We start from the raw sequence: 24350 nt of genomic DNA, 5'->3' as shown, positions 1-24350 counted from the left end.
TATCTAAAAAGTCATGACCTATGCCAAGGTCATCTGGCGCTATCCAAACAATGAAAAGACATGAAGGAAACTTAAATGCATATTAATAAATTAATGAAAAGGCTACATACTGTACGATTCCAACAACATAACATTCCAGGAAAGGCAAAGCTAACATCAGTGGTTGCCAGGGATTAGGGAATGGGAAGGATGAACAGGCAGAGCACAGAGGACACCCGGGGCAGTGAACCTTGTGAGAGACACATGTCATTCTACGTTTGTCCAAATCCATAGAATGTACACCACCAAGAGTGAACCCTAAGCCAGGGACAGTGGTGCACACCTGTAATCCCAGCAGCTTGGGAGGCTGAAGCAGGAGGATTGCGAGTTCAAAGCCAGTCTCGGCAGAAGTGAGGCATTAAGCAACTCAGTGAGACTCTGTCCCTAAGTAAAATACAAAATAGGGCTGAGGATGTGGCTCAGTGGTTGAGTGCCTGAGTTCAGTCCCTGGTACCTCCTCACCCCCCCCCCCCCCGCAAAAGTGAACCCTCATATAAACAATGGACTTTGGGTGTCAATCATGTGTCACTGTAAGTTCCTCAGTTGTAATAAACACACCACTCTGGTGAGGGATGCTGGCAGCAGTAGCTATGAATGTGTGGAGAGGGAAGATACTGGAAACGGATGTACCTCCCACTCAATTTTTTTCTATGAACCCCGAATTGCTCTAAATTAATTAAATTAATTAAAACAAAGTTGAAAAATAAAAATAACAAAATACCCAGTTTTCTTTCTCATGTGCCTTAGTTTAGATTCCATCAGATTCTGAGACCTGTAGTTTATTTGGGAGAACATTCCAAGATGCAGGAGTTTGGGGCGTCGCAGAGGGTATGAGAGAGGGGAGGAGTTATGAGCCAATAAAGCGGGCATCTGTGGTCACATGGGCAATGGGGGCTCCAACTTTCTGGGGAATCACTTGAGGACTGAGCAGAATGTTGGGGCAACTGTGTCTTCCATGCTCGCTTGGTGGAAGGCGGCCCCAGGGGTGTTCCCAGGTACTTCCCAGCAGATAGAGCCTGCATTTGGACTGAACAGACCCCTGTGGCTCCAGAAACAGCCTCAGGTCCAGCCCTCGGGTGGAGTGGATACAGTCAGCCTCAGGGAAACGTTCCATTATAGTGACAGGGCACTCAGAGGTGGCTGGGACGATGGTGGGGGCATCCATGGCACCTGTCGTTCATATATTCAAGGCTTACATAAAGAATCTGACTGTAGTTTCAGGGTATCTGATACCTGTGGCTCAGGATTCTGGAGGAGTAGTAGCCTCCACCATACCTGTTAGGGCACTGCATTAGTTTGCTAGAGCTGCTATGACAAAATATTACAAATGGGGCCGCTAAGACGACATACACTTATTTCTCTCAGTTCTGGAGTGAAGAAGTCCAAGAGGAAGGCACTAGCAGGCTTGGTGTCTCCTGAGGCCTTTCTCCTTGCTTGCAAATGGTCACCTTGCCATCTCCTCACCAGGTCTTTCCTTTGAGTGCTCCTCCTTGGGTCCTCTTCTTAGGAGGACACCAGGATCCCACCTTTGCTACCTCATCTAACTCGAACGACCTCTTTCAAGCTCTATCTCAAATGCAATCCTATCCCAGGTTAAAGCTTCCACATAGGACACGAGGGAGACATAATTCAGTCCATAACTGACTTGACGACTGGTGAGGGGAGCTGACTGAGCCATACTTCCTCTTTTTACTGGTCCCAGAAACACTTAAGTGAGAAGCCGAGGGTCATACAGCTAGCATGGCAATATGGTGCCGAGTCAGAGGTAAATCTGTCCAAGATGACTTCCACACCTGGGGACTGCCCAGACCAATGGCCTTCTGGACATCACGCCCCCATGGTCTCCTGACCTTGTTGGGGGCCTTTCGTAAGTGCTTCCTCTGTTCCCTCAATCTGGGAAATAAGGGAGCTGGGTTAGGCTACCAGTACCTAGATCTGTTCCCCCTGTGTATTTAAAAAAAAATTTTTTTTATTTGTTCTAATTATACATGACAGTAGAATTTTTTTAATTCTATTTTTTAAAATTTGTCCCCTGTTTTTTATATTGGTAAAAACTCGGGGGGGGGGGATGGGTATTGTTACCTGTTAGGACTGTTCTAACGTATAATCCATCTTTTAGGAGAGCAATTTGATAAAATATTTCAAAAGTTCTAAAGAATGTGCACATCTAAGATTCTTCTCTTATGGTACATTCCCAGAAGGGAATTGCTGGGTCAAGGTTGAGCTAGGAAGTGAGTCGCTATCATTGTCTTCTCACATTTTACTTTTGTAAACATCAAAATGCCTAACACCAAGGGACTGAATAAACAAATCATGGTACCTTATTCAGGGGAACATGTGGTCCTAAAACGTGATTCTGCAAAGAACATTTAGTGACTTGGAAATCATTTTTTTTTTAAACAATATCAGAAGACTAATTACAGAGCAACCCACAGTGTGGTTCTCTCCGTGTTAAAAAATACAAAGAGCTTCCAGGATACCCAGGGGGAAAAGTGGTTACTTCAGTGTGATGGGATTGTAGAGATTTTATATTTTTATTTTGTGAAGTCACACTACAAAACATTGCTTTTGTAATAAGAAATCCCACAGAAACAGGTGTTACATTAGAAAATAATCTACCTCATTTGGCAGATGTTGCTGGTCGGTGGGCTCTTCAGGGATTGCTAATCCTTTCTTGCTGCCTAAAAATTTCCACCTTCTGCACTAGAATCTTTCCCAGTTCCCTGGCTGCTGGGGTGGTCAAGTGATATGGTTTTAGCCAGTGGAAGTGGAAATCTGCTGGGTGGAGGTAGATGTTTCTGGAAAGACTGTTTTCAGATAAAAGGGTTCTTGCACCTTCCTTTTCTCTCTCCTGGAATGCGGAAGTGTTGACTTGAATGTCAGCAGCCCTCTTGTGACCATGAGGTGCAAGGGTGGTAGAACAGAAGTGTAGTGTCCAGGCTTTTGATGGCATCCTTGATTATTTCAACACCTCCCTATAGCCAGGTTCTTGCAATGGGTGATAATTCTGATATATTAATTTGGGTTAGTTCACTTATGAATGCTTTTGGCTACAAGCAACAGAGCTAGTTTTTCCTTTAGGCCCTGAATCAGTGCCCTTCCCCTGGCCCCATGCCATTCCTCACTCCCTCAAGGAGAAACGGGGGCCTTCTCATCCAGGCACCTTTTTCCCCCCAAGCTGGCTGTGCCTTCAATTTGTCACTGGTCTGAATTTGTTTGATTGGTCTTGGAGGAGAGGAACACTGAATGTCTTTTCTGACAAAGGGAATAAGGTAAGAGTCCTGTGTTCCAAACCGATCAGGGACCGCATGAGACAGCCAGCTGGCCCTGAGGACTCTTAACTCTGTGCAGGACATTGCACTAGGGAGGAAAAAGAGCCAAAGAGCCCCACACCTTGGACTCCTGTCTTGGTGGAGAAGAGGAATGTTGGAACACCACAGTTATTCCTTTGCATCTCAATGGTTGTGCGGTTTTGAAGTACGTGGTGCCATGTGAGAATGTAATGGGGGAGCCCAACTGGCTCTGGGTTCAGGGCATGCAGCCTGGGAGCTCTTCCCTGTGTCTTTAACTCAGCAAGATGTATCCAAAATTCCTGGGCTTGTACATCACAGTGCCCGATGGAAAACAGTCTTTCTTTTGACAAAAAAGAGCCCTCCCCTGTGGGCTAGACTGCGCACACTGGTAAAATGGGAGAACTGGGTGCACTGAACTCCCAGCTTTGCAGACATGAGACAGTGCCGAGAGGAGCCATCCATGGGAACAGTGCAGACACAGGGGGCTGTTTCCTTCCCAGCCTTGGCAGAAAGGGTCCCATGTTCATTCATTCAGATCATACGTGTTGGACACTTACTGTGTGCCAAGGATTGCTCCGGGTGCTTCAGAGCACATCAATGAACTAAGGAGCCCATCTCCCTGCCCCTGGGCCGCTAAGATCTAATGGGAGGAGACAAGATCACAAACAGCTTATGTGGGGGTGTCAGGGAGATGCCTGCCAGGGAGGAAGGAGGAGCAGGGCAAGGAAGGGAGGTGACATGTGGATGGTGGCACACATTCCACGGGGAGATGAGAGTGGCTTCCACCAAGAGAAAACTCAGGTCTTCTGAGGAACAGCAGGAGGGCCAGCAGGGCGGCCGTGAATCCTGGGTGGATGTGGCCCGTGGAGATCAGAGCCCCAGGACGCAACTTATGTTTCAAAAGGATTTCAGGACAGCCCTTGCCCAGTCTGTTAGCTCTCAGAGTTTAAAAAAACAAAAAACACAAGGTGGTCAACTGCGGGAGACCTGGTAACCCATATGGACTCAAGAGGCTTTGCCCACCAAGGTAACTGAGCAAGGAGGCTGTCATTTGAGTTTTATCTGATGGGTCTTTAAATGTGCATGACTTTTGTAATCACGAGAAATATCCAAATTAAAAATAAAGGCTAGAGGTTCCCTCAGGGGGTAGGATTATAGAGGACTTTCACATTCCATCCTTTGTGTCTGTAATCTTTAAAGTGTGGTTCTTCAGCAGTGCTGTTGCTTGTCATTCTGTGCCTCTAAACATGCAGGGTACCAAACCCAGCAACAGGCTGACAGCACTAACTGAGCTCAGCCTTTGAAGCCAGCCTTACCCGCACTGCAGCCTCCAGTGGAGGCAGGCATAGGAAAGGACTTGAGGTCCACATCAGGAAGCCAGTGCTTAATTTTCTCCACTGCCAGTGTTTTCTCCCCTAGCTCCAGTGTAGAAGCTGGTCATTTCTACAGAATCTCTCGTTAGGTGGCAGAAGAGCTGCTCAGGAAGGAGGGTGGAGGATGAAGCCTCCTTGGGCAGGATGAGCAGCCCTGAAAATATACAGTTGGCGAGAACTTGAGGGAGTTTCGCACCTGAGTCTGTTCCTCACCTGAAACATGGGAAGGGTAATCCTGCTTGCTTTCCTTCCCAGGGCTGATTGGGTCTATGTGAGATGGCACAGGCGAAGTGCAGGGCTTGGGGCTAATGCTAGCAAGGGAATGCTCTTTGTCCTGGAGCACAGAAATAGAGGGCAAGGCTGTGTGTCCTAGGGAAGGTTCCTTAACCTTCCTGATCCACAGCTGTAAGATGGAGTTGCAATGGCCCAGCAGTGGGCATTGCCACAGGTGTCCCTCACAGCCTTGACAATAGCACCTCTGCTTGCATCAGTGGCTCTTGCCTGGTACCACTCATCTACAACCATGACAGTTAAGACTGCCACCAGGTGCCCAGAACCTGAGGCTGCTCCCAAGCTTCATCCTCTGTAGGCTTCAGCTTTGTTGATATATTAATTTGGGTTAGTTCACTTATGGCCCCATGTCCCCTGCTGGAAACAGGAAGCCGTGGATCAAGTCTCTAGAAAGCATGTCAGAAATTTGATTTTCCTGCTTGTTCATTTTGGTCTATTTCTCCATTAAAACATTTTTTGGAGGGAGGGGGGCTATTGCCTTTTATTTATTTATAGTTTTTAGTTGTTGATGGGCTTTTATTTATTTATATGTGACGCTGAGAATTGAACCCAGTGCCTCACACACACGCTAGGCAAGTGCTCTTCTACTGAGCTACAACCCCAGCCCCTGCTATTGCCTTTTAAAATAGCAATTTTGAATTCTCTCTCTGGTCTGTGTGAGGCTCCTTCTGAGGATATTTAGGGCATTGAGGGCCGGGCACAGTGGTGCACTTCTGTAATCCCAGTGGCTCAGGAGGCTGAGGCAAGAAGATAGTGAGTTCAAAGCCAGCCTCAGCAAAAGTGAGGCACTAAGCAACTCAGTGAGATGCTGTCTCTAAATAAAATACAAAATAGGGCTGGGGGTGTGGCTCAATGAATTCAATCCCTATAGCTCGCGTCCCCCCACCCCAAAAAATTAGGGCTTTGAGGGAATAGTGGAACATCTTTGTCCCTGCTTTAAAATGTGCCCTCAATCAATGTCAAGGTGAAAACTTTTGATTTCAACTCTGTCCTTGAGACCCATGAACTCTTCCTGAAATCCCAGTCATGTGCAGTTTTCCTGGGGAGAAGACGCACAGCTTCCCTGAGGGTCTTACTATGGTAGGTAAGATGGGATAGGGAGGAACTCTTGCCTCAAATCCTCAAGTTACTATATTTTTCTTAAAAAAACAAAACAACAACAACAACAACAACAAAAAACACCCCACTTGCCTGGAGTCGGTACCTACCAAGATAGTTACTTGTAGTTGAAAAGATTTTTGGCTATTGTACAAGGAACACAGGAGACCACCCCCTTGGAAGAGGGCAAATGTTAGCAACGATTATCCGGAAAACAAGCCCAAAAGGGATACCACCAAAAGGTAAAAGAACAACAAAAAAGTTTAAATGGAATCATTGTCCTGTGTCAGCTTCATGATGTTATGTTAGGCTCAGGATTTTCATTAGGTACCATCTATAAATGGCTTCTCAGGGCTGAGACAGACACAGGTGCTTTGAGCTGGGCTTGCCTGCTTTTCTGGACCCCATTTGTTCATGAAGGAGATGGCAAATCAAAGGCAGGGCCAAGTGTGAGCCTGGGGACCCCATGGGGCTCCAATCTCTGCCCCAGCAAGTAGATACTTCCATCCCCAGGGCAAGTTACCAGAACTCTTTGCTGCCTTTCTTAAAATGGGATTGTTGTGAATTGAGAGTAGAGAAATATAAAGCCTTTAAAATATGTCCTGCATTGTTAGATTTTTTTTTTTTTCGTAATTTATTGAATTCCTAAGACTTTGTATTGGTCGAAAACCTCTTACCTTCGGTCCTCCCTGTGGTGAGGGATAAAAGCTTGTTCCTGGGCATGTTTATTGTGAAGATGGGAAGGGTCAGGTTTCCACAGCCTAGAACACCTGGAGATTTACTTTTAAGATCTGAAAAATGGGTTTTAAAAATTATTATTCAAACACTCAGTAAATGCCCTAAATGTTTCACTGGCTACCGCTGATAGGGATGGACATTTCAATACCATGCCCTTTTATCATTTGGTACTAGAGATTCTTTTCTATTTCCATCTCTCACTCCTTTTTTTTTGTGGTTCTCAAACTTGTGTGCACTTCAGAACCCCTGGGGTGCTGGTTAACACAGACTGCTGAGCTTCACCAGAGGAATTTCTATTTGCATTACTAACAAGTTCTCAGGGATACTGGTGCTGCCGTTGGCCCCAGGACCACATTCTAAGAACCATTGCTGTTTATTTGATATTCGATATTAAGTAAGTTCCTTTTAAACCCAGCTTTCACCTGATGTGCTAACGGGGGTCAGCAGACGATGACCAGTTTGTAAAGTGTGCGTCTGACAAGCCCCCTATATCCAAAGCTTTGGGTTGTCTGCGCTGGGCCTCCTCAGAGAATTCTATGGTTTGAAATACGGCTAGCTACAGCTGTAGGACCCTATGGAAGTTACAATGCAGAGATTTTAAACTTAGGGCTTCAGATGGTAGAAACTGTTAGAGCAAGGTTCCAGAAAAAGGGAGCGGGACACTCTTGGTTCTTATGGAGGGCATCAAATCTACCTACATAGAAGGTCCACAATGTTCTGGAGGGGAGGCTGTTCTCAAGTAGGATGCATTTTGGAAAAGAAGCCACACTGTGGGCAGAGGTATATGGCCCAGGGCCGGGGCTTTGGCTGAAGTCAAAAACTGGGAAGGGAGCCCTAGGGTTGTGCTTCCCAAAACAGTTGTGGGGAATGCACATCCGTCTTTGTAGGTAGTGAAGGTCACTGTGCAAGCCTCAGAAGAATTCACCAGCTAGACACCAAAATTAAATAGAGCTTCCTGCGGATCTGAAACCGTTCCCTCATTCTCTCTGGACATGACCCCGTTTTATATTTTATGAGGTTTTTAATCAGGTTCTATTACGAAGTGCTTGAAACAAGGTTAGAATCTAACCTTTTACAGATGCATGAAGGGAGAGAACACCGCCTAGTTTAGGAAATCAGAGTGGAAGCCTCTGAGAATGGAGAGGGCTTTGCTGGGTCCCTGGAAGCAAGCCCCAGGGGCTTCCCTATTCAGCTTTGTCATCTTGGCTCCTTAGAGGCATGGAGCAAGGCTCTGGACAGATCGTGGGGCCTGAGTTTAAATAGCAGTGTCGTCAATTACCAATGGGATGATGGCGTGGCTTTGGCACTTACCTGCTGGGGTATTTCCAGGGCCTGCCTGTCAGGAGGAACTGGGCCCCAAGTCAATGGCTGGCAGTACACAGTGCTCTGGGCAGCGCCTGGCACCCTGTGTCTCCTCAGCAGTGCCTGCTGCTGTTATGCTGCTGAAAGAAGACAAAGACCCGGGGCTTCCGAAGAACGAGCGCCTTGAAGGACACTCAGGGCTCAGGCTGTGTGCATTCATTCATTCATTGAGAGGACATTCTGTTGCAGAGTGACTGCTCCATGCACACACAGACAAGGGGCTGGGGTGCAGCTGCAGCGGTGAGTGGAGGCGAATGTCACCGCCTTCAAGGAATTTCTGGCCAAAGGGAAAGACACATGCAGCAGGGTCCTGCTAATGAATGCAGAATGCCAGACTGAGATGAATGCTCTGCAAGGCCAGAATTCAGCTTGCAGAGTGCGCTGAACAGCGGCTACCTGACCTGGCCTGTCAGAAGAGCGCGGAGTCGGCTCTCTCTGAAATCTAGAGGACAGACTGGCATCGATCATGGGAGGATAGTGGAGACGGAGGGCATCCTGGAAAAGGCCTTGGGACGGGGCAGAGGAAGAAGGGTTTTTGTGGAGGGAGCAAGATGCATCAGAAGAGGGGATGGGGAGCACACGAGGGAGACCCTGCCAATCATGGGTCCCACTGCAGGCAGCTTCCTCAAGGTCATGATAGAGGGTCTGCATGATTTGGAGGCAGGTTTTAAGAAGATCATGCTGAATGAATGTGGGGAAGCCAAAAAGACTTCCTGAAGAATCCCTTAGAGGGCTTGTTCACGTGTAGTTACTGGCCTGGGTCACTGTCCCCATTGGAGATTGTGACATAGCAGTGGGCAATGAAGCCAGGAATTCTGCTTGTCCCACATGTGGCAGCTGTCTCCAGGGGCCACTCTGTGAGTGATGCTATCCTGGACTCTGTTGGTGGTTGTGGAGTCAATGGTGGATGAATTCTCAGAAATGTAGTTTGTATGTTCTAAGGAGATAGTAGGGGGACCTCTCTAAAATCTTGGACTTTTACTCCGAGAGGTAAACACAATTTATTACAAATTTCAGGGATGCTCTTGGTGCTCTGGGGATGGGGTAAGAGACAGAACTTCTCAGGAGATTTACCTCCCAGGCTCTAAGGTGACTGAGGTCAAGGTGGCACTGATTAACCCAGGCTCTGTTTGTGGAACCTTGATGTTGTGCAGGGCTTGATTTTGTCTGTCTCTTTGGCTTTCAATGGGACAGCAGCAAAGCCTTGTACAAATAATGCACAGCATAAAGCTGGATCAGAGTGGGTCTGGATCTCTCGTCTATGCAAAGCCAAAGAGATGGACGTCTTCCTTTTCCCTAGTGCTTCACAAAGAATGCTGGGCAACCCCACCACCCCATCTTGGGAATTCTGTCTGAAGTCTCAAAAATGGTGGCGTCTCATGTAATATCTACTAAGCATAAAAACATTCAAGCTCTGGAGACCCCAGTTAGATTGCCAACTTTTTGAGGTCCCTGGCTGTGAGGACCTGAGGAAAGGAAGCCCACCTGTCAGTTCAGGTACGTCTTGTGTTTGGCTGTCGTCTGACATTCATGACTTTGGGCCATGTACCTGCTGGACAGCTGTGGGGCTCTCCTCCTGGAAAGGAGTTCACTCTTCAGAGAACCTGGGTCCCTCTAGGAAACAGACATGTTCCCCACATGTGTAGCTCTAAAGAATTCCATCTCTCTGGAACTGTTCCCTGAGGGTACTATCCTATAATTAGGTCCTTTCCCCACTCTACTTTGCTCCGTTTCAAAGTACTATCCCTAAAGATCAAGGCAAAGGTCTCAGCTCCTCAACACCTGTGTCTCCTGCACTTATGAGGAAATGTTCATTGGTGGCGCTTAACCCTTCTGATGGCCCCTGACACCATTTTCCCTGTGGGAAGTCTGGTAGCACCAGTGTCTCCATAGAAAGTTAATCCTGCCGGGATTGGATTTTTTTCTTTTAAAAGTGGAGTTACTCATGTTCAGATAAATAGCAGCCACAGGATGCTAGTGTTTGTGGTGCAGCCACATCAGCAGGACAGGAAGTAGAGGGCTGCAGGCCTGGGTTCTGGAGCTGGGAGGAGGTGTCCTGGGATGACCTTCTGTGAAGGGCTCGGCTGCCTCGTGGTGGACGTGGTGGACGCTTGTTGGTTCTGGTGCAGAGCTGCCTGTGGTGGGGTGTGACCCTGGTGTTGTGAAGTAGCCGTTCTCTGATTGGCAACGGCCTGATTCACAACACCAGCTGCCCCACCGCACCATGCTGGGAGATCCTGGGGCGGCTGAAGGGCACTCGATCATCTCTGCTGTGCTGTTGCTGAGAGAGGAGAGAGAGAGCAGCAGAGTTAGGACCAGGATGCAAACAGTCTCCATTATCCATCTCCCTCTCTCTTATATCCCATCTGAGAGACTTTTCTTTCTTTTGCCCGCTTCCCCATCCCGAGGGGATCCTGCACCTTGGATACAAACTTACCCAATGCATTAGTGTCTCTGGGTAGAGAATCTGCCTTCAACAAACCCTCAGAGGAAAATACAACCCTTCACAGCTTGAGTGTCTCTGCCCCACAAGGTACAGTGATTACCAGTAATTTTTAAGGTCCATTGGTAAAGCTGTTTTCCACACTGGTATTGGGGAAGAATGCAGGGATTTCCATTATTCTCTGGCCAAACGTAGATAACTGGAGATGGTTCTTACTTTGTATTCTAAGTAATATCTTCACTAAGACCACTGCTGTCTTGATTCATATGCTTATCAAGGTCCCAGACCTTGACACCTGAACTCAGAGCAGCCCCCTGTCTTCTGGGGAGAATCAAGGAGGTCAAAAGGATGGAGAGAACAATCTTCCCACCCAGTCCTCAACTGATTGGGGAACACATTCCAAATACAAAATAAGGGTGATCACTGAGGATTTGGAGCAATCAAACCAACAAAAACAGGCTAGCTGGAAAGCAACCAGGTGGCCAACCAAACAAGGAGCCCCCAGGGTGCCTTGCCTTTCTGTTAGCAAGTGACCTGCTGGGCTCATCCTTTCCCCAGCTTTAGCCCATCTGGGATATTGAGTGTTTCTGCTAAGGAAATCCAGCAGAAAAAAAAAATGGCTTTGGAACTCTCCTTTTGGTGTCTGCCTGGATTTCATCACCATTATGAAATTATGTAGTGTAAACTGACGTGAAAACAGCATTTGAATGCCTATTTCCAGGTGTCAATAAACACTTTAAATGAACAGCTCTTTGGTCTCAAATGGCTCCTGCCTGCTGCGTGGTTCTTAGTTACCCAATCAAGAAAAATCACATTTTCCACTTCCTGCCATCTATCTTGGAACCCGTTTCATTTTAAGGACACAGACTTGGCAAGTTCCTGGTACTGGATGTGGCACAGAAGTTCTGCCAAAGTTCTTGCCAGAGTTGGGGGAAGCAGAAACTTTGAGTAATTCATCAATCATGACTTAACACCATGCCCCATAAACCATTGAGGCCTTAGAGTCCAGAAATATCTGGATTTTACTGTCTATAATTCCTGCTGGGGTCTTAGGCTGTAATTGTTACACTGGGGTCTCTGTGATCCATAGACCTGCCAAGCTGAGGATTTATATCAAATGGGAGTTGTGCATCCCAGACTCCCAGGAAGGACATGGAACCAGGTGTGTGGCTCTCTGTGTGCTAGGGCAGAAGGAATGCTGGTGCTGGGGCCAGGTGTTCATGCCTGAACTCTGTGAAGGTCATACTGTGTCACTGTGCCCACTGTGTTAGGAGCGGGAAGTCCGGAGGCATGAAGGAACTAGAGGGGTCAAGGAACAGCAGGAGGAACCAGGGTAGAGAGGGTTCCAACTCTAGCTTGGCTGCCATCTTCCCTGGGTGGACATAGCAAATCTGGGTACCTCATTCCATTTAGATTGCTCATTGGATGAAGGAGGGCCCTGGAGAAGATGGTCTCTGGACTCCATACCCCCAGTTCTTTCATCTTGGAGCCTACTTACTGGACATCCAGTGTGGGGAATGGGTTGCTGTGTGGCACCCTGGTTAAACACCAGGACTTTAGAAGCAAGTGGGTCTGGGCTGAATTGTGACTTTCCCTTTGTGCCTGTGTTACTGAACCTTTCTGGGCCTCCATTTCAGTATCTGAAAAAATGTGATAAGATCAGAAAACCTGGCACACAGAAAGTGCTCAATAAGTGTGCATATTTGATGGTGTTGGTGCTGATCAAGTTAATATGGCTGGCTTTCCAACCATCAGGTAGAGAGACACCTGGGATTTCTTTTCTTATGGGACTAAAATTTCTGTGGACTGTCTTGAGGACCAAAAATCACTTACTCTGAGAATAAGGAAGCTCCAGATAGTGGGATTAGGTCTTTTATAAAGTAAGCAAGGGGACTGTGACTTGACACTGCTCATGGCTAGAGCCTTCAGCAAAGTCAATGTGCTCTTCTGTTCAAGAACGTGCGTGGGAAGGTATATTGGTACTGGGTGGGACCTGCACAAGTCTGAGAAAGTAAACTGCCATCAGCCCATGTACCGGCACCATCCCACCCCTGCAACTGAAGGGCAAAGGTGACTCGGGAATTGTCAGTTCTGCTCATGACCCCAGCTTCCTGTCTGCATCCAGTTCCACTTCTTGGTTCTATCTAGGACCCACCAGTGCCTAGTGGGTCAGAGACAGATGACAAAGAATTGATCATCTCAAAGTAACAAATGATTATCATGTTTGACTTAAAATGCTTGCAAGGAGAAGGTACCTGCAAGGCTCAGGTGTGGCCCCACCCACCTTTTTTCCCCCCTCATCCCTCACTGTTCTTGCTCTCTGTACTTTAATTTCCCTCCTGCCCTGGGGGCTTTTACACAAGCCGCTTCCTCCACCTGGCATGTTCATGTTGCATAGTTGGATACAACTTCTTCAGACTTCATTCAGCTCCATAGTCACTTCCTGGATTTCCAACCTGCCAACTAGCTCTGACTTCTCTGTAATGTGTTCTTGGGGCATCCGGCACTCTTCCTTCACAGCACTTATCATGGAATGAGTGGTCTCCCAACCTCACCAGTGGATCTCCAGCACTGGCCACCTGGGAGATGCTTGATGAATACTGGCTGGGAATTCATCAAGCATTTAAACCAAGATCCCTGTGGCTCATTTACTCTTTTCTGAGTGCTCGTATGAATCCATCAGGAGAATCAAGATGGTACCAGGCATTTTAGGGATATACAGTGCTAGTGTGTACACAGATATTCCTAATTCATCTCCCTAACTCTAGGCTAACCCACTCTGATCCACAGGAATTGGATCAACTCTTCCACAGGCTCAGCCTGATCTGGCCTAACCTCCCTAAGATTGCCCATCATTCCCAGGATGGAGTCCTGGATTCCACAGCCCCTTCCTTTACCTCTAGCTTCTTTTCTGTCTATCCCAGTCTGTGCAGTGCAGTAGAGCCCATGGTATACCACACACACATGCTTCTCTGGATCTACATTCAACTGCAATGTTGCATGTCCCTTTCTAAGTAGAAAACTCCTCCTGCTTCAGCCTGGGCTCTGGGGCCAGCTGTAGGTGGCCTTCCTTGTCCTTTGCTCAGCCAAGTACCTGGCCTGGCTTCCATGACTTGCACTTTTTGTATGCTTCCATTACTGTTAACTCTTCTGTGTGTCTTGGTAGATGGTGACTCTAAGGATGAGGCCCTCAGGGAGTGACCTGGCAAGTCGGCACCCACACAGCACCTGGAGCACAGGAGCCTTCAGCTCACTCACGGAGTAAAGTCTTGCAAGGTGGGGGTGTGTGTGGGCACCATGATGGTAAAAATTTGTTTTTAGTGTCCCCTATGAATCTGGGAAGTCCAATTATTTGCATCTTTACTGCATTTCTTCATCTCTGTGGCCGCTCCATACCGCCAGCCCAGAGCTCTCCCTCCACCTCTAGCCTGGATGGTGGCATAAGAATTGAACTTGTCCCTCTGATTCATTCTTTGCACAGCAGCCTGGGCGACCCTTTCAACACATGAATCAGATCACATCACTCTCCTGCTTCCAAATCTCTTGCTTCCCATCATTCTGGAATAAAATTTGAACACCCTGTATAAACCCACGTGCCCCTGGTGGTCCAGCCCTCCTGCCCACCCACTGCCACCCCCTCCTCCTGGATGCCAGCTCCACTCTTTCTTTCATATCTTGAAGCACAGGGCTGGACCATATGGTGCCTTCTGCAATGTGAGAAGCCAGGCCTTTCCTGCGAACAGCGCCTTCTGTCAGCTCAAGAGGTGCCCCTTGACAGGATGTGCCACCTGCCCAGTGGAGCCTGGGCTAGACCTCAGCCCCCACTTACCCTGCAGGCCCTGTGTCATACAGCCCAAAGGGAGTGTCTCTGCTGGAACACACCCTGGCCCCCTCCCTCCTCAGGGCCTTTTTTCTGTTGCCTCTTTAAGGACCTGCAGGTACCTCAGGAGCATTTTAAGAGAATGCAAGACACCTAGTATTCTGGAATTATTCATCAATTGTAATTAAAGCCTTTACTTCTTTATTTTCCACTTGGACTTGCTTATGTCCTTATTTGACAGGAGTTTTATAGGGTCAATCCAGCTCATTCTGGTTTTTTCTTTTTCTTTTTTTGACACCAAACAAGGATCACTTGGTATAGGCAATATCAAGGACATGACATGTATCTAGGCTTTATAACACCAGAGGTTTCAAATTGGGGAAATACTTTTCTGCTTGTTAGTGCTGGGGGAAAAAAAAAAGATGTCTGTGATAGAAAGTTGGGAGGTGTTTCCTCATCCACCACCTCCAGGTTTATCTCAGGTCAGCAGATTTGGTGGCAGATGTTAAACACCAATCAGACTGGCTCAGGAGGGCTGTGGGGTGGGGCAGGGGGATTTGGGGCTCTACCCCAACACCAAGATCCTGATTTAGCCTATTTGGGAGTGAAGCGTAGGAATCCATCCCTCACTCCAGGGATTCTGATAAACTGGACATAGGATCCAAGACTCTGTTAAAAACCAACATTCCTAAGGAGCCTCAGCACAATGAGAGTCTGATGTAGCCTCAAGGTGTTCAGAGGAAAATTAGATCGTGCCTACATAGCGGGCACTGTAAACGCCCAGCACCACTGTTTGTGTGTACAGGGTGTGATTCTCCACTCGGCCGCTTCCTTGCGGGGTATGTCTAGTCGACACTGCAGGGAGTTAACATCAGCGACCATCAGGAGTTGCTGGATGAACGCTGGGCTCTCCAGCCCCTCAGCTGGAATAACCTGAGCGATGCTCTACTTGGGCTTGCAGAGGTCTCCACTTGCCCACAGTGGTAACACGATTTTTATTGGCTCAACTCCTATCTCTAGAATGCTTCCTGAGACCATCTCCCAACACTCAGCTGTGCAGTCCGTGTCTGTGTTAAGTGTATTTAAATACACTCTTGTTTTTGAATGGGTGGAGCTTACACTGTTCCCATGGTAACCTGTGGCAGGGTGGGGTCAGGGGGAAGAGGAGAGTGAGGAAAGAACGCCCTTTCTCCCAGGTGCTGACCTTGATTTCCATTTCTCCTGAGCCAGACAATGAGTGCCTCCTGAGATTTTCCAACCTAGGTATCTTGTGGGTTTTTTTTTTTTTTTTGGTGGGGTGGGGCAGGTTACCAGGGATTGAACCGGGGGTGCTGAACCACTGAGCCACATCCCCAGCTCCTTTTCATATTTTATCTTGGGACAAGGTTTTGCTAAGTTGCTTAGGGCCTCGCCAAGTTACTGAGACTGGCTTTGAACTTGCGATCCTCCTGCCTCAGCCTCAAAAGCTGCTGGGATTGCAGGCCTGTGCCACCATCCTGGATATCTTGCTTACCTACCCTACTCCCACTCTGACTTATAGGGAATCAGAACACACAAAAACAGCCCACTCTGATTAGGTATTTTCTGGAGTGTGCTGTACCTATGTTTCTTCATTGCTTATTTCATAGGCACTAACGCTCTAACTAGGATCTTTTTGGCACCCAAGTTTTGAGGCATCAGGATCATTCTGCATGGTCAGTAAGGCATGCATGCTGGGACAGGCATTGAAGATGGCATGTCTTTAAGCTGATGGCAAAAATGAAACCAGAAGGCAAACTGTAGAGCCTGCTTGTTTTAGCCCATCCTGGCAGTAGCTTTCCAGGTGGGCTTTGAAATAAAAACCCCTGGTTCAAAGAGGCTGCCCAGCCCAGTTCAGAGTTTATTAGCACAGTTAATATCGCATGCAAATAGATTTCCCCGCTTCTGTCATGCCAGTCCATTAATTCAGCCCCTTGTCTGCTACATCTTTATCCTTGGCAGGTTAATCCTGCCAAATGCCTTTGCTGTAGCACATGTCACGCTGCGCCTATGTCTAACAAAGCAATTTTTGCTAATCCTGTTGAATCAGCTTTGTGGCCCTGTCTGGTCAACCCAATGGTGGAAAAGCGCCTATCAGGTTTTTGCCAAGATCTTTCTCTTACTCTAGCACCCACTCCTCCCTTTTCAAATTAATATGGTTTCCATGGAATGATCTGACAGTCAATCCCAGTGTTCAGACACCTGCCAATACCCATGTCTTTCAGACAGGGATGTCAAGGTGCTCAGAGGCCCCCCCAACTCTTTCTTGCAGCCCCACCTAGCCATCAGCTACATATATGCTAACCAAGAGGGGTTAAATAGGAAGCCCCAGCCAAGGCTCTGCGCACCAGAAGGGCTTGAGGATGGCTGAATGGAGGGCATTACCTTTGCTGGCATCTGTTTTAAGGTTCAGTGGAATCATTAACATGAATTGTTAAAGGTGCCACCTTCCTGCACCTTGTCACAAAGTATCACCTTGTGATACATCCACTGGGGTGGAACACCTCCAGGCCTCACAGCTCCCTAGCTCACAGCCTAGTGTGGGGAAGGGTGGACCTTGTAGCCAGATTTTCCCAAATCTCTTCCAATCCCAGAGGGACTACTTTCTATGACTTCAAGCACATTGCTCTATGTCCCCAACCTCAGTTTGCTCATCTGTAACATGGGCATAACCACAGTACCTTCAACACAGGATTGCTGCAAGGACTCAGTGTATTAGTATATACCAGCTAGTCAGAACAGTGCTGGCAGGCACATAGCAAGCACGAGGTAAAAGCAGGTTCATATTTACACAGATTGGGAAATCTGTCAAAACACTGCCAATTGCAGCTTCCTGTAGTATATATGCAGAGCACATGGGTTTATCTTTTAGGGTCTTCAGATGTGAATTGCAGTCTCCTGCTTGGCTCCAAGGACCCTCTCTGGTCTCCCTACTTGCCACTGATCTCTGCATTACCCTGGCCAGTGATGGGTGTGAGGAAGCATTTCAGGGTAGAGAAGTCCAGGGTCTTCAATCATATCCCCAGAGACTGAGTTCTGCGGCTATGTGACTTTGAGGATTTTTTTAACCTTTGTGATTCTTATGATCCTTGAATTACAAACGGGGGACCTGGTGCTATATTCAGGAAGGTTTCTGTGCAAATTAATAGAAACAGAACAGGTACTCACATGAACCTTTTCTATCAGTAAATATCCCATAAATAATGGCTATTGTGGGCCTGGTTCCCTTGCAATGTACCAGGTCCTCCCTCTCCAATCCTCCATCCTCTTGATCTCCCTGTGGCCTTCATGGAGATGAAAGAGTTCAAGAATGGAAGGAAGGCTGCCAGTACAGATCCCACTTCCAACACAGTCCCAGGAGAAGTGGTGCTCATTGTTGTTAACTCTGTAGCTCGGCCTGGTTTGACTCTTACTTTAAATGGCCTCAGCTCCATCCTGCCCCCTTTTGTGTTACTCTACTCTGAACCCTGCTAACACTTGTGAGTGGTTATGAAATGATGGTGTGCATATGTGGATTTGAAACTGTCCCAACACATGGACATCTTTATGATAACCTCGAGTGCGGAAGATTAAATCTATGTGGTATCAGATGTGTCAGGACAAGGAAATGGAGGCTTGGAAATGATAATCAGCTTACCCCAGGTTGTAGCTAGAAGGTGGGTACAGAGCTATTGTTTGAGCCCAGAGATGCCTGTCTCTAGGCCAGTAGGCTACACAACACATTTTTGGTGTGATGCCATTTCTTCTGGAGGGCATCTGAGACGAGGGTGGAGCTCCTTTAGCATTTATTTGTTTCAAGTTACAGTATTTGCCACTACAGTATTTGCCTTTTCATTATTTTGATGAATCTTGCACTAAGTTGTTTGTGGGGAGGGGTATGGGTGGCGGGGGGCGGGGGGGAAGATTCCTTTTCTGCAAAAATTAGGAAATTCCAGCACCTAGCACATTTCAGTGATTAGAAAATTCCTATATATATCCCACTGATCTTAATCCAGTTCTCACTTGCCAACCTCTTGAACAGAATCAGCTTGCAATACTTCATGCTAATTAAAACATGATGGAATCAGGCTATTTGCAAAATTAGCACTTCTGAATGTCTGGCCTCTGTGGCCCCAGTGGGGCCCACTGAGGCCCACCTCTGTGTTGCCTTGGCAAGAATTCCTGCTGAGAGGACAGTCTATCCATCCTGGGTCTTGAGAGGCATGCTTACCTCGAAAAATGCAAACATCCCTGAACTTTGCTTACCGGATAAAAGGCAGCATTAGCTTCCCGTTGGCATCCCTTGAATTTCCTCCTACAGGATCAATCACACGCCAAGCCAGACACGTGGCCCTTGCCTGTAATTAATCTCGGGGAGGAGGGGAGGCATAGCTCCTCTGTGATGGATTGCTGTATCAGAGTGTTGCTTTCTGGGGGGAGGGGTGGGAGAAGATGATAATAAGCACTGAGGATGGAGACGCTGCTCAGGCGCCATGTGGAGCAAATCAGCATTATATATATATATATATATTTTTAATGGTTGATGCACCATCAGAAAAATTCACTTTTGTCTTTGAACTACTGAGCACTGGGGAGGGAGTCTGCGATTCTGTTTTTCTTTTCCACAATGTGAATTTGGTGGCTCAGTTGTGTTCCCCCTTCTCCGCCCCCTTCTTTTTTTTTAGCCAAATCAAAGTTGGCTAGGTCCTGTCTCTTTGGTGGTTTTACAGATGTGCTCAGCACCATGGTCTGTCCAAGGGATGGATGTGCTTATGTTTCTCTGCTGAAAAGGATTTAAACATGACATTTTTATACAATTGCTCTCAGATGCTCTATTTTTAAAATTCTTCATTGAATTTAAAAATGCTTACAGGTGGGGTTTTTTGTTTGTTTGTTTGTTTTAAGCGCAATCATCCTGGTACTAGGTTTGTGGAGTGGGGGCGATCACAGGGGTGTGAGAATCCTCCTCATTCATCAGCCCTGACAAGGACTTGAGGCATTAAGAGCTCCCAACAGAGTTGTCAGCTCCTTGCCTTTCCTGAATAATGTTGTTTGTTACTATTTTAAGACACAAGCAACCTGCAGGAAAATCTTACTTCAAAGAAGCGCAACACCCAGAAGCCTCCAACAACATGAAATCCCCTGAACAGCAACTTTTCTTTGAGAGTTCTCGAAGGACTTGGTTAAAAAGCAAGTTTCCTGCCACCTGAATGTCACATGTGAGAGGTACTTTATTGTAGGGACATGCCCACTGTGCAAAGAGAGGCACATCTGCATTTACCTCTGGAAAGGGATTTCTTCTGGGGGAGAAAAAAAAAAAAAAACATTTCCCCTGCAAGCCCAGGGAGACATCGGCAACACAAAGATTAAGTCATGGACAGTGAAAGGAGTATTTCCCAAGCTGGTATATGATACACACCTATTAATAAGTAAACGAGACAATCTCATCCCCATTCTCTTCTAAACACACTGACCTTGGGGCCAGCACCCACAGGGTTACTAACTTCACCTGTCCTGCCAGGACCATAGGCAAAGATATTTTGGGCAGCCTGAGGCCCTCCAAAGCTCTAAACTCTGGAGCAGGTGAATATACTCCCTTACCTTGGTTCCTGGCATTTCTGTTGCTAGAACAGAAAATGCTTTCTGGGCAGACAAAATATGCAATGGGGAAGTTTGACCAAGCAGTTTTTCACTTGAAAGAAAAGAAGTCACTGTTTGAAAATCCTAACTGCCATTGAGACCTCAACTGCCTGGTGGGACATTTCTGGTGATCAGCAGAGACCTAATTTTTCTTTTCAAAAGTCCTGCTTCTTCCCCACAATTCCTGGCTACAGAGCTCTGGGACATTTCTCATGCAAGGTCTTAAGGCCTCCATCATGAGAAATTACACTGTCTTCTCTCCAGTATTTTTCCCAAGAAATTATCTTTTTTAAAATGCAGCAACTCATATAGCCTCAGAGGGTGAATCCTCTTGAATGAAATGCAGTTTCACAGAATGGCAAGAGGAAGCCTGCTCTGGAACAGAACAAGTTCCCTCTCTACCACCACAAACAGCAGGGGAAAGGAAAGGGGGAACAGGTTTCTCGAATGAATGAACCAATGAGTCACCGTCTTTCATATCCGCCGCCGTGAACTGTGAGATATTGCACGTACATGCTCACACCTACAAAGACTCACTTCAGGCTCACCTTCATACCTGCCTGGAGGAGCCTGACCATTATTTAGAGAAATCACTAGCAAATCAAAGGACACTTCATAAGTCCCAATTGTTCTGTGTGCTTAACCAGGGCTCCTGAGGGCTGGGAGCAGTGGCTTCCTGGAGGGTCCTCTCTCTAGACCCTGGGACCAGGCACAGAAACTGATGTGGAGCAGCTCACAGATCCACTTCAGCTGGCCCCTAAAGGAGATCTAAAGCTAGGCAATTCCTCTGGAATCCTGGCTCGAGTCCTATACTTTGAAAGTGCCTTCCAGTCCTGGTGGTTGGGGGCAGTTTTCCTGCAAATGGAGGCGCCAGGTAGGCGCTTATTCAGAAATATACATGGGAAGAACAGGAAGGTGAGATGTACCAAGGCAGAAGATGGTATACCAGGGGTCTGTGGAGCTTCCCTGGAAACCCTGTATTAAAAAGATCTTTGTGCAATTATTTATTGACATAATTGAATACAGAATTGTTAGACAAATATCCCTGACACTTGGCTCAAAGTAGAGCATTTTGGTAATCATAGGTATTTGAATGTGGGCAAGGACCATGTTCTGAGGCACACAGAAGACCCAGGACCCTTCCTCTGAGGATGTGGATCCTCAAGAGCAGGGAGAGAGCAGCAAGATGTTAAGATGCATCTCCATGCCCAGAGCTGAGACCCCACCTCACCTGGCTCCATCCTATAGCCTTATAAAGCAGTCTACAATCTGCCTCACTGTGTCTTGTTTTCCTGTTGCTAAAACACTTTTGAGCCTCAAAACAAGCCATCATGTGCCTGGCTGAAGGCCATGGCTGCAGCTAACTCCGAACCTTCTCAGCTGGCATGGAAAAAACCGACTGACCTGTTGGTTCTGCTCAGCCTCTTCGTCCTTGTCTGGATACAAAATGGGATATCCATCTTCATCCCTCATTCTGTAAGAAATTTGCAGAAATTAGTTCCTTTTAGGCTCAGCAAAATCAAACTTGGAATTCACTTGCATTTCATGGCCCACAGATGAGCTTCCTAAACCATGGGTCTGGTGCAGGAAGCTTTGCCAGCCAGGGTGCTTGATGCTGAGTTCTCCCTGGCACTTGTATATTCTTTAACAAAGTGACACGGTGCAGCTAACATTATCACAGCACCCTCAAGTGCCTCTTGGCTCATACTTGATGCGATGCTTCTGGTGACGTGTTTTAATGGGTCTTTTAAGCACAGGTGGTAAGAGGATGAAGAGTTTCCTGTTTTAGGGCCGAGGCGCTCTCAGACTGTGTTCATGACACCATTCCCGTTCCCACCTCCACTCTGCATTCCCTTTCCACATTGCTAGAGAAGAAAGAAAGAAAAAAATGGCACAACTTTTTAGAAAAATCCCTGAGTGCACAACCTAGATAATGGCATTCCTTTGTCACCTCACTCCTGGAGGCTCAGGTGACAGCTGCAGACCTGAAGGATTAGGAGAAAGAGGGACTTTCAAGGGAGGCTGAAGAGAAAGGGAAAGAAACAAGAAAATCCTCAGCAAAGCTCTTCTCGGCTGAAGACTCTTGGTCCTGACCCTATCAGGAAGGCAATTTCCTTCTCTATAAAATGGGATGGTAACAGTACTCCCCCTCCTTGGCTGACGGAGGCAATAAAATAATCCTCTGGCTTACCATATATCTGTAGCAATCATCCTTTTCTTAGTGCAGTTGGTAGCTCACCAACAAGTGGTTAATACCACAGAAATAAGCCCAGACCCTATGGTGGGGAGAGTTCCTAAGCCAGCTCTGTCACAGCTCTTTAGGGGCAGAGAATTCCGTGTGTCTATTCTAAGTGGTGCCCTTGGGCTCAGGGTCCATCACGCCAGGTGATGGATGCAGTGTTGGTAGGACCATTGTGCTCTTAGAAGTGGTTTTCTCCAATATCAAAGATCAGAAAGGAAAATAAGGATCAAGGTAAAAGCATCATTTGAGTCATAGCCGAGACAAGCTCCATAATAATTAGGCACCAGAGCAAAAGCAAAGAAAAATGACGGCGAAGGGAAACGTTATACAACTAGTGTTGGCAGAAGAGCAGGAAGGAGATGTCGAAAGGAAAAGTTTGGTGCTCATTATGTAACTGTGCCTGCCTTGTCCCTGACAGTTAAGTGCTTGTGCTCTGGCCTTTGCCCCGTAGTCATCTTTTCATGCCCACTGAAATCAGAGTGCCTACCTCAATGACAGGGTGCCCCATGCCCAGCCTTCAGAATTCGGCCACCAGAGCTCTTCAAGGAGACTGATGCTCCCCTCGCTGACACAGTATTCAGGAAGCGTCCCTGAACTTGCCCTGGGGACAAGAAGTGGGTGTGCAGGTGCTTATGATAAATCCACTCCAACATCTCGGCCATGCCAGGCCCTCGATTCCTTCCTTTTCCATTATGCCGAGGAAATTTTGGAAAATAATTTGCAGAATCCCTGAGTCCTGCTTTCACTCAACCATCCAAACAGTCTCTTTAAGCCACTCCTGGTTGCTGGAGCTACGACTTTAAATTCAAAATCTCTTTACTCCTTCTTCCTTTACCTCATATCCTTAGAATCCGTTCTTATGCATATTCCTCAGGTTTGCACTAATTAACAAAACCTTGTAATCCTCTTGGAGAAAAGTCCCTCCTGGTCTCTCTCCACACCTGTGTCCAGGAGATGGTTCCCTAAGGTGCAGTCAACACCCCAAGCCGAGGCAGAATTCCTCCTGGTCTTCCTATCTTCTTGCTTCCTCAGTGAGCACTGGCATTTCTTCCAGTGAAACAGTTGTTCAGGAAGCAAAATCTGCTGACACAGACGTTCAGCTCTACCTTGGTGTTTCGCCAGAGATTTGACTTTGATTTTGAAATCGAAGAATCCTTCTGATCACGAGAGGGCCCCAGGGAAAACAAGCCTGAGGAAATGCCCCACAGTTCTCTGACCTGACAAAACTGCTTTTCTGCATTAGTCTTTGCAGGCTGAGGTTGAAGACTCAATAACACCTCCATGGCATCTCAACCTCACCTTTACACTCTCTCCAAGTGCCAGGAGACAGATTGGGATCAAGACAGCCTGGAAAGTCGACAATGACAGAGTGCAGGTCTGCTGAGGAGGAAAGCAGATACCTGGCTGAGCTGAAAGCTTCTGGAACCACCTTTCACCAAGCCTGATTGCCTTGCACCCCACACCCTCTCTCCAAGCCCTGCAGTCACTTGGGGAGGTAGGTATCCTTGCCCCATTTAAGAGGTAAGGACATGGAAGACTTGGCCTCACCCACATGCTTGCTCCACATCCACACCTGTGCCCAGTGGTGACAGCAAGACAGGGAGGTTGGCACTGCACTCCTTGGATAAGAAGAGGATAGTTTGCCTCCGATCGTGGTGAGATGACAGTGGTACAGGCTGCTGGGTCAGCTGTAGGAGTTGACTTGTGCTCTGGCCACAGCTCTGATCCCTGCATTTTTAGGAACTGTCACCCTTCCTTTCTCCTCTGGCTGGCATCCTGCTCTTCCAAATTCCCTAGATGCAGAGGGAAGAACACCTCATGCTATTCCATTTTCTTTTTTTCTTGCTTTAGAAGCACCTCCTAACTGTATAGTTTAGAAAAGCCTAGAATTGGCAGCAAATTGGACCTTTCTAGTCACTAAAGAATTTTAAAAAAATCCATGTGGCTTCTGAAATGTACATGAGAAAGCGTATAATTCCTAAATATAAAGCACTACTCTGGTGGGTAGGCTGCA

General features: G+C 47.2%; 1 long non-coding RNA gene across 1 annotated transcript in view; it reads right to left on the bottom strand.

The window, feature by feature from the left end:
- Positions 1–802: 802 nt before the first annotated feature.
- LOC124088222 (uncharacterized) overlaps positions 803–24350 on the bottom strand; it is a 117800-nt gene continuing 94252 nt past the window's right edge. Inside the window, exons 3-4 of the long non-coding RNA XR_009226014.1 lie at positions 21499–21568; positions 803–10475 (exon numbers count right to left, since the gene is read on the bottom strand). This is a non-coding gene — a long non-coding RNA (uncharacterized LOC124088222). The remainder of the gene's footprint in view (positions 10476–21498; positions 21569–24350) is intronic.

The sequence above is a fragment of the Marmota monax genome, unplaced genomic scaffold (genome assembly GCF_021218885.2).
Source record: "Marmota monax isolate L192 unplaced genomic scaffold, Marmota_monax_Labrador192_F-V1.1 WCK01_AAM20220418_F8-fsc00021, whole genome shotgun sequence".
In the NCBI taxonomy this organism is placed as follows: Eukaryota; Metazoa; Chordata; class Mammalia; order Rodentia; family Sciuridae; genus Marmota; species Marmota monax.
Note: the sequence above shows the minus strand (reverse complement) of the source record. Positions and strands in the feature narration are given on the sequence as shown.